The sequence below is a fragment of the Catharus ustulatus genome, chromosome 3 (genome assembly GCF_009819885.2).
Source record: "Catharus ustulatus isolate bCatUst1 chromosome 3, bCatUst1.pri.v2, whole genome shotgun sequence".
Lineage (NCBI taxonomy): Eukaryota > Metazoa > Chordata > Aves > Passeriformes > Turdidae > Catharus > Catharus ustulatus.
Window position 1 is genome coordinate 23253034 of NC_046223.1, and position 10813 is coordinate 23263846.

The 10813-nt window shown below is 44.5% G+C and overlaps 1 long non-coding RNA gene across 1 annotated transcript in view; it reads left to right on the top strand.

Moving 5' to 3' along the window:
• The window catches only part of LOC116994203, a 49551-nt gene extending 44007 nt beyond the window's left edge, over positions 1 to 5544 (top strand). The window contains exon 4 of the long non-coding RNA XR_004417434.1: positions 3003 to 5544. This is a non-coding gene — a long non-coding RNA (uncharacterized LOC116994203). The remainder of the gene's footprint in view (positions 1 to 3002) is intronic.
• Positions 5545 to 10813: the final 5269 nt, after the last annotated feature.

Genomic DNA, 10813 nt, shown 5'->3' on the forward strand with positions numbered 1-10813 from the left:
TAAAGTAGTCACCCCCGCTAACAGCCATTAGATTAAGAGACTTAGGTCTGTTCTTGTCCTGACACTGGGTCAGGATTTTCAAAGGAAGAGGCTCTTCGATGCCAAAAAGCCCTTAAAATAATATTTGAACAGAAAAAGAATGGATGTAATTACACTGTAAATATTTCTGTGGTTATTGAATTAATGAAGATAATTCTATTCATTTTATCTTTAAAAAACACCCACACCAAGTTTTCCTTGTCTGATGTTCCAGTGCATCTCTTCCCCGTGGGACCTGCAATTTCTTCAGTCATAACCATTCATTGAAACTGGGAGGCACTGAATATGTAGCATCTGATGTGAGAGCACGTTCACCTATTGCCAGATATCAGGCACGTGAAGCCCCAGGTGCCTCTGACTACCCTTTGGAAGCCCCAGAAAAGCTTTCTGCATCTGTGTGCATGTCAGACATTGCTGCTTCTAGCCCAAAAAGAGCTACCAAATCCAAAGGGCACCAACTTAACACTGCCTAACAACCTTACAGACATGCAGCCTTACAAACTTTGCCAGTCTTTACCAGGACTTCAGTGCTGCCCTCTGAGTCACAAATACCTAATTCTGAAACACTGTCTGTCCAGGAGCCCCATTAGTACCAGTGCCATGTTATTCACTGGGATGCAGCTTTAGAAGCTGCTGTGATAGAGAGACACTCTTTAGGCTAAGGGACAACCCTGGTGGTTTTCCCAGTCTTGTCTGTGGAATTTCTCTGAAGGTACAATTCTGTGTGACAAAGCTTCCACAATGAAACCAGCTAAGAGCAACAGGAGAATCCCACAGGCTTGTGAGCACTCATAAAAATATTGCACCTTGCAGTACAAGATTTGCATTCACTTCACCCCTGGCCATGCAGTCAGGCTTCCCTGGGCTCCCAGCAGCTTCAGCAGGGCTGCTGGATATCAAAGCTGCAAGCACAGGAAAACCCCTCCAAGTGAAGGATGACAGTGCTGAGAGAGCAGCAAGGCCCTCCTCTGCCCCTTCCATTCCTCTCTGTCCCCATCCCTGGGGCAGGAAGGCTGCAGGGAGTGTGGAGGTGAGTGGGACACTTGTGATGTGGCTCAACTGCTTCTCCCTGGCAGCCTCCACAGGGTTTTTGCTCCTCTCCGCTTGCGTTAGCAGAGGGGAGCATATGGGCCTTGGAGATTTAATGTTTCATGGCTTACTTGGCTGTCAAAATGTTTTACATTATTATTTGTTGCAACATTCACGGTGATCATCTTTAAGGAAAAAAAAAACCTGTGCGGCAGGTCCCTAGATGCCCTTGCTGGGAGCAGATGTCGGAGTAAGAGTGTTGTTTAGCCTCTCTTGGATTTTTCATTTCCCACCCTTTGCACAGCCAGCACAGCTCGGCATGGAGAACACACAGCCTCTCTCACTGCCTGGCAGGACTCACTGAGGTGCTTTGGGGTGGCTGAAACTGGGAAACCTGCAGATTTATAGGGTGCTGAGACAGATTCGTAATCTGTATTGATGGCATCATCCCTGACCATGTGACAACCAAAGCAGATAAGCCTATGGCTGAACTGAAAAGATTTCTTAAAGCTGGTAATCGATATTGAGCAGCTCAGTCTGTTGAGCTATCGAGTTTGGAGATCTCCCTGCGTGCAGGGTCGGGGGGAGCTCTGTGTTTGTGGAATGGGGAGATGCTGAGCTGAGCTGCAGCCCGGCACAGTGCTGTAGGTTACTGGTACCTGCTGCAGGCAGCGACTTCAGCTGACGTGGGGCTCTACAAAAGCCATGGGAAGGGTTTGATTATTGTGGAGGAGGAACCAGAATCAAAGGGATGATGAGTAAGGAACCTGAGTACCACTAATCTGAGGCCTTTGAAGTTTTGCTACAGGTCAGACTTTCAAGGGTGCTGCATATTGTCCCCTCCAGAGCCACAGGCTCAACAACTGCATCTCTGCTCAACAACTGACACTGAGAGTTTCCATAGTGGTTTCTCTCTTCAGTGTCTGTGATGTTCCACTACTTAAAATTTTCTGAGAAACCTGTGTTTCAAAAGCAGTGCCAAACCTGAAGGACTTCCTAAAGGAGATGTCCCCATTCTGAGAGTTCTTTCCTGAGCTTCTGTTTGAGCAAATCTGTTTTTAAACAAATAAAATGGTCTGACTCTTTACAAAGACATAATGACTTTACAGGAAGCAGCTATTGAAGCCATTGTTGTCCATAGCCCATGATAAAAACAAGTCTACCCTCAGCCAGATGGCCCCAAAACTCACTGCCTGCCTTTCCTGATGCCTTTTTAGACAGGGAAGGGAGCTAGTGTGTGTTGAGAGATGTCATGTATGGGTAGCACCTCCTCAGAGACAGCACTCTCACAAAAGGAAAATAAATTGTCTCCAGACAATCAAGCCTTTTGCTTTGTTTCTACAAGATGACTGGGTTTTATGAAGCTGGACTGGTTAGACTGGCACATAAAGATGAAGGGAGAAGCTGAGCCTTTCTGTTCTTCTGCATTTATTGGGCAAAACAGCTGGGGTTCAAACACACTCCGTATTATGAAGCACCTATTAATATCGTCTCCTGATGGAGAACAGGGTATTTTTTTCTTCTTAAATGTTTAATTAGCAGGCATTGTGTTATGCCTTTACTTCAATAAATTCCAGTTGAGAAAGATTTTGGGTGCACATGTGAATGAACGCTTGTCTTGAAAGACAGAGCAAAAAGAAATTCATAATCATGTTTCCCTTGTTGTATTTACTGTTTTGCTTCTAAAGGGAATATTACTCCACTAAGAGATTCATAATTAGGAGGATGCCAGATGGGTTATCAATGTGGTTTTAAATTTTTATACGTAGAGTGCTTGTTTTTGCAGGGGATGCTTTGGTTCCATGTACAGTAGTTAAATATAAATGTCTTCTATGAGGCGACTGCTAACTATTCCATGATTTTGAATTTGCTGTTAATTTAATTCTTCTCCCCTCCCTGTCTCCACGTCCCCCCTCCTTTTTTTTTCTTTCCAGCTTCTCTGGTGGGGTAGATTAACTGAATCAACTACCCAGGTGAAAGAATAAAGCTTGAAAGCAGAACTGAGACCCATATATTCACCTGAAAAGGCCAACAGCTTTACTCAGTAAAAATAAATGAAAAGTCAGGACTTTTGACAGCTTTCCTAAATTTCAAGGAGAGGTGTCCTGGTTTGGATGAGTCCCTCAGAGGCCAGTGTGTGCTCAGTGCCATTGCCACAGAGAGGTGCAGCAGCATGGTGACAGTGAGGAGGAGAAGACCCAAGGATGGAGAACCTCAGGTGTGATCACAAAACAATTTCCAAAGGCAGAGTTACAGGTGACCAAAAAATCACAGTGTGACAAGACTATGCACCAGACCCCACAACCTGAATTACTGCTCCACAGAAATCCTACACCTCCTTGGGAAGAGGTGATTCTGCCTCAGGGGTTTTATGCTTTCCAGGTACAGGCTGGCTGAAGAGCTCCACTGCAAGCAGCTCTAGCCCAGAGAGTGGCAAAGTCCTGTGGTGTTATCATGGACCAGCTACTGGAGGGTAGGATGCCTGCACCAACACATGTAGGCACAAACACAACAGGTGGGTGTGGTGTACGCATGAGTGCACGTGTGCCCATGTGTGTTTTTCACCTTCTTACTCAGCACACTTTGACCTTCTGCACCAAAGTGAAACTCCCCTCTGCAGGATTTATGTCAAAACCACCACATCGTCATCACCTGCCAGGGCTCTGGCTCAGACAAAAGGGCCATGTCCCCTTTCCTCTTTTTACTTCTGAGTTCCCTCTCTATCCCAAGATAAACAGAAGGAGCCATACACAGCACAGTGGTAACCCAGATGACACTGTCAGATCTGCATTCATTCCATGGGTGTTACTAAAGGAGAAGATGTTGTTATTAAACACTGGGAAAGAGTGACCAAAAATGGCAAAAAACAAGGGAAACCACAGCGGAAACAGAAAAACCACTAATGTAACAAAAACAGTTTATGAAAAACCTGTATCAGGTTAAGGGCAAATCCAAGCCAAAACCTTAGACATATCTCAGAAACTTGTAGGGGTCAGTTTATCATCTCTGAGCATGGTTTTCAATGAAAAACCTTACTGTCATGGTGTGTCTTGGTGTAGGGAATCACAACCTCACAAGCTCCAAAGCTGGAGCATAGACCTGGGTCTCTAGGGTAGAAACCAGATTAAAAAATTTTACAAAAGGAAAATGAAGGACTCTCATACATGTCAAAGCATGTTGGGTTTACATGTCATAATCATGCTATACTGGTATAAATGCAATCAGGAAATCATTGGGTTATCAACAGAAAATAACCCTTAATGATAGGGGCAGTGAGGGGAAGGTCACATGAGATCATCAGGCCATCTTCATTAGAGAAATCGAAAATTATTGCTGATGACATGTAAGGGAAAGTTGTGTGGAGGAAGCTCTTTCACGGTATAGAGATTGGACCAAGATGGTGTCCGTGGGTTTGTGTGGTCAAAGGCAAAACTTCATGAGCAATATTAATTGGGGCTTTATTTAACTGAAGTTCAAGACCCACAGGTGCTGGCTCTGTGGCTTGCCACTGAGAGCATGGCCTTGTGTTTTCAAGTTTCCTCTAATGGTCTCCATCTCCTCTGAGAAGAGGTTTTATCAAGGGGACAGAACTGTACCTCTTTCCTTCACATGGAGCATCTCTGCATTTGAAGAAGCTTGTCCTGCTGGTGCTCTTCCTCAGTTCTGTACAGCCACAGATTACAAAGCAAACATCCCACAGTCTAACCTGGTATGTGAGTGGCAAAATTTCACTATATGCTGTTAATTCTTCCATCCCTCTGCTTCTCTTTGGCTTTCCTCCCGCAGAGCCTCTGGGGAGGATCCCTCCTTCCAGCAACAGGGAAAGCAGGGACAGGAGATGCTCAGGGAGGAGGCTGATCTGACCTCAATTTCTGCAGCAGCACAGCCAAGAGAGTTTTATGGAAGGGTTAGAAGTACCCTTGGTTTGCACAGCAGTGATGAATATCACTAAATGCAGTGGGGAACATGATGGGAATTAGGAGAAATTAAAAGACGTAGCAGTCCAAATTGAAAGAGGAAACCAGCCAGTGAAGGAATGACTGTATGTCTGCTTGGAGGGTTGCCTATCTCACACACATTCTGCACTGCCCTGTAGTCTTTTCAGTAAATTCACATTGACTCAGGAGCAGCAGGGTTGGGAGTTTTTCAGACTTTCCCTAAACGTTTATGGGACAATGTGGTAAACATTCCCCTGCCTTGTCAGATCATAATGACAGGTGTGCAACTTCACTAGGCTGAGGGGTCATTTTCAAAACAATAATGTGTTGAACTTCTCACATCTTCTAGATGTGGATAAGAGGGAGAAGCTGTGGTGATTTAAACTCCCAGAACTACTTCACTATACAGTTGTGGCTCCCTGTGCTCCCGTTTCTTCTCGCAACAGTGTCAGCAACCTTCTGATAGCATGTGTGGGTGTAGAAGTTTTCCTGAGATCCCAGAACTGAAAGGCTCTTACCTGTATCTTTGTTTTCCTTCTTGTGCTAATAACAGCAGCTATATTCCTAATAAAAATATTCAGAGGACCATGTTACGCCTGTTTCTTAAATTGCAATCATTATGTGACTAATCATAATAATAATAATATATTAGGGGGGAAAATGTTGGAAGATATTCCCTACAGGAAAATGAATTTCTTTTTATCATCTACAGTACTTTATTTCACATATTCATGACCCTCCTGGTATTCTTTTTTTTTTCTTCTTTTTTTTTTTTTTTTTATGATGAGCCATAAAAATGACAAAATACATTAGCAAAGTTCTCGGTTTATGCTAAAATGACCATATTCAAAAATAATAACAGAGACTTGTATCAGCAATGCAAAAGATGCATGAAGTAATTGGTGCTTAATTTGTACACAAACTGTCAAGGCAGTTTTCCTCACGGCCTGCATCTTCTGAATTCATTAGTCTCTAATTAAGGCCAGTTGGGACCAGCAGTTAGAAGGTTAAAGAGGTTCTGACAGCCCTAATCATTGCTCAGGAAGCTGAAAATGTATGCAAAGTCTCGGCAGATGGGGTGAGATCTGCTTCTGCCAAGTGATAACTGTTATTCCTTTGCACCTCCAAAGCTGTCATCCTAATAGGCACATTTTAAATTTATTAATGCTCTAGTTACAATGCATACACAGTCTCTAATGGTATGTCATTCAGAGTATATAAACTGAGCAATTAACACATATTACCTGGTAATGGTAAAATTATTTGTTGCCTGTTTGATTTTTTTTTTCAGTTTCCTAATCCAGCAAGAATAGACATAAGAAAAGACTTTTCTTTGTTAAAAAGGGGGGGATTCTGAGCTGCTTGTTTGTTGACCATGAATTCTTTGTTTCTGCAGACCAAAAGCTCGCAAGCCATAACTAACTTTTCTTTGATTTCCAGTGCCTCAAAGATTTTGGTTTTGGGGATTATAGGTTTTTCAAACTTGAAATTTAAAGATGTATGTTTTCAATAGTTCGAATATAATCTTAGGAGATTTTTTTTTCTACATTTTTAAGCCCTTTTAAAAAATAGTGGGTGAATTTCTCATCCAGTTGTTGTCGTCCTCCCCTCCTTCCCCACTACTTCAGTGAGGTTCCCATATTATATTCCCCTCTGTGGTGGGATCCCTCTCCTTAATCCTATTTGGTGTAAAGCTGCCTAATCAAGGGAGAGGCATGTTTTTAGGTCTCTGAGTCCATGTGGAGGCCTGCCACGGCGGGCTGCGAGGGGAGATCCCACGGCAGAGCCGCCCGCGCCGGGAGCGGAGCAGCCGGCGGAGCTCCGGAACCGCAGAGTGCTAATCATGTGCTAAGATGTTAATGCAAGCAACAGAACAATTATGTACCCAGTGACTTATAGACAGCCCAGGAACCTACTCCTCTGCTGGAATTAATTGATTTCGCTCTGTGTAATGAGCACAGCACAAATACGGAGAGGGAAGATGGTGCGATTGAACTGTGGGCCTGGCTCTGCATTCACCAGCCTGAGTCACGACTGACTCCAAGAACATCCAAAGATTCCCAAATGGTACAATAGCAGCATGAAGACAGTCACAGAGCAGCTTTCTGCTGCTCTGATTCCTCCAGGGTGCATTTCAGGCTATAGCACCTGAGAGCAGATTATCAGAGATGAGGCCCAGGGCACACCTTCCAGACAGAAACTCCAATCTTGTGTATTTTTGACATGTCAGCAGTCCTGATGAAGTCCAAGGAGAGTTCTCCTGAGTGGGAGCTATGTGGCCAGACCCTGTGACAGACAACAGGACTTCCCTGATGGCTGCAGACAGTAACAAACTCTGCCAAGATGGTCCCTGCTGGAACCTGGGGTTAAATGGCCCTGCTATACTCCCTCACTCTGCAAAAGTGTTTTCTTCAGTAGGTCTCCAAGCAAATAAGGATCATTAGTCTCATTTTAGATCAAGGGAAGCTCAGGAACAGAATGAAAAAGTACTTGTATCTGTGGTGGGAAAAAAAAAAAAGTTAAAAATTGGAAAACCTAGAAACCCCTGCCTATAGAACATATAAGAAGGGAAGAGAATCAAAGCTGATGAATTTTATAGAGCAACTTTGACCTATATGGTTTTCAGAGAATGGGTAAAAGCCTTGATCACCTTGACCTGCATCACTGTTGTATAGGAGAGCGTTACTCTAATGATCCTCACCTTCTGATGTGGATGTACAGCAGAGCTCTAATCCCAACACCTTTCAAGTTTGAGCAGCACATAACCAGCGTGGAGTATGCTTAAGCCTAAACTATAGATAGCCCCCTGAGTTACGGCAGCTTTATCCCAGGACAGTTCATTTCCACTGAGATCTGTCTTATCTGAATGATCTACTTTGCTCCTAGAGCATCGCTAAATGGGGTGGTACCTCCTAGGCTGAGTTTCAGCTGACAACATGCACCCTATCCAGGCCTCTAGGCAGAGACAGACATTTATTTTCCTCAAAACAAAACATACATTAAGGCAGAACAAGCTCTCAGGATAGCCCTCTGTGCCCACAGTTTGATGTGTATACCCACAAACCCCCATGAGGGAGGGAGGATGGTCAGGAAGCAGGACACATCTCTGCTTACACCACGGCACTGCTCAGTAGGCTGTCCAAGACATGTAATTTTAGATAATTGTATATAGCAGTGGGCAAAAGCTGATTTTTCTACAAAGCTTCTAGCCCAGTGAATAAGTGTATTAAATGACAGTGGTATAAATGTGGTGGGGCTCTGTTTTAGGAGCATTTGAGCAGCCAGAAGGCACTCCATGTTGACACAAAGCTAGGAAACCGCTCAGCTGTGGAGACACAGCTTCCCGTTCCTTCAAGTACCTCTCTCCCAACCAGTCTGGAGCAGAGAAACCAGCGAATATCATATGCTGCAGATGGATCAGCCATGGATCATGTACAGCTAGCTGAGTCTGGCATGGTCTGATTCCTCTTGTGTTTGCTGGCTACTTACCCAGCCAACAGCCAGACATTTGTGGGGTAAATCATTTCCAGTTGTTTCACAGAAGAGAATTGTCCAGCAGTATAAATAATAATTCCTCTCGGACAGGGGTTTCAGTGTTTGCCTGGGGCTCTGGGGCTCTGCTGCTCCATTGCAAAGCCCCCCCACCCAGCACAACTTCTCCGGGAGAAAGACAGGAGGTCCCTGCTACAGGCCAGTCATAGACAACAAAAAGAGGTGCCAGCTATTTTTTCTAAATTTTTATTTTTGTCCATACGTAAGTGGATAATGTTACAAACAGCAATAGAAACACTTGGTCAAAAATAATGGAGGCAAATTGCTTGTAAAATTGTAAGTGAAAAAGTGGTTTGGTTTGTACCACTTATAATGCATAAAACTTGAGGGACTGGACACAGACTGATGCTTTGCAAAAGAGACAGTTCAGCCTGTGTGAAAATAACTGGATGTTGCTGTGGCCTTTGCAGGCTGTTGTGTGCTGAGGAGGCTCTGGGGACAGGGAAAGTTTTGCAGATAGGATCTCAGTTTAGCTTAAATTCTGCAATGTGTCGCTCTCCCCTTTACCTTCTCCTCTAGGCAGTCCAAGGTGATGCCCTCTTCTCACTGCCTGCCCAGAGTCATAAAACAGCCACCTCCTGCCAGCCAGCACAGGGATTTCTCTGCTGCTTTCCAGCTTCCTGATGCTAGTGTAGAAGGGTGGCAGAAGGAGAAGGGCCATGCAGATGATGACCCCACACTGTGCTGAGCCCCAGGTGCCATCTCTGGCCCACTGGCATCTGGTGTGGCACTGAGAAGTCAGGGCAAGCACAAGAACATATGGGGAGCCTTTGTGTCACTGCTCTGACGGTGCCACTGCTCTGCCCTGAGTCATGGCATATCGTCCTAGGAGGGTCCACTCTTCACTGAAGAGCAAACAGTGCTCAAGATGAGACGGGAAAAGGTCTCTGCAGCTGGAGAGAGGTGTTGGCTTCTCCCAAAGCCCACATTTGAACTGAGGTGTCTTCTCTCAGCCAGTGATACTGCAGTGTCCTGCTCATCTTCTTATTCAAAAACTGCCTTCCATGCAAATTGTCAATTCCTTGCCAACTACTTGTTCTGCACCACAGCTTGCCCATAGCCAGAATTTGGGACCTGTCATGCCAATTCAGTCCATATTGTTGGATCTCCATATCACAATGATGCCTTACATTTTAGCTTTCATATTTTCCAGATTCTGTACTGCATTAGTATATAGCTCTGAACTTCATAAAAAGTGTTAGCAAGTTCTCTTCACAGTTTTGTTAAAGCAATGATTTTCCAGCCCAAGAACCAAGGACATCTTTGCAGCTTTGGGCCCAAAAAGTGTAAACAACGGAGGAGAATTGAGGAGAGCAATCTGGGAGGATGGGACTTCATAACCTGAAGCTGTAATTGGACAATTAACCCCCATATGTAAATGGACCAAAAATTCTAAAAGTGTGAAAATATGTGACCCATGGTGCATCTTGGGTGTAGCCATGGTCAGGCTCTTGTACTGCCCAAGGTGTGTCCTTTGAAGGCCTTTTAATAAATACCTACTTTATTCCTTTAACACTGTCTAGCCTCTGTTCTAGGTAGCCTCTCACAGCATCAACACACCCAGGAAAAATGAGTCCTGTTGGGCCAGATGATGCTGAATGATGTCACACTGAGGACGAGATGAGGATGCAGATCGATCTCGTGTGCAGCATCTGCTGCAAGGTGTGATATGAAACACACCCAGGTCACACGGGCTTGAAGGGAAATGGAGGGCAGGAGCTAAGCTCCTTTTCAGTAGGAATTTATGTGGAGCAAGTTAGGAACATAACCATGAACCATCTTGGGTTGCTTTCTGAGAAGCTGCCTCTACTGAATCTCCCTGACATCTGGTACTTTCCTCCAGGATGGGTAACTTTTCCACCTCAGGGCCAAACAGAGCCTTTTTCTGCAGCCTTGTGCTAACTTTCTACAGCAAGGAGAGCTGAGGGAACTGATGCCCTTAGAAATATTTTTCTGCGGGGTCAGAGTCTCTTCTGCTCCAGCAAGAAGCTGATGGTCCCAGTGGCATGCCAAGTCCCAGGACCACAGCTCAAGATTCACAGATTCATCAATGTCCAGCAGGACCCAAGAACAATCCATAGGGTGTAAAAACAAGCTGTGCAATGTTTCTGTTGAACTGGAGATCATAGCCTATGTAGTTTGGCTTAAGAAATGTTATAGTTGTGTTCAAGAAATTTCAGACCCATTGCTATTTTGTAGTTATTCTGTGTGTATCAGAAAAAGCCCAACAGATTAAAAATAATTTGAGTGTTTGA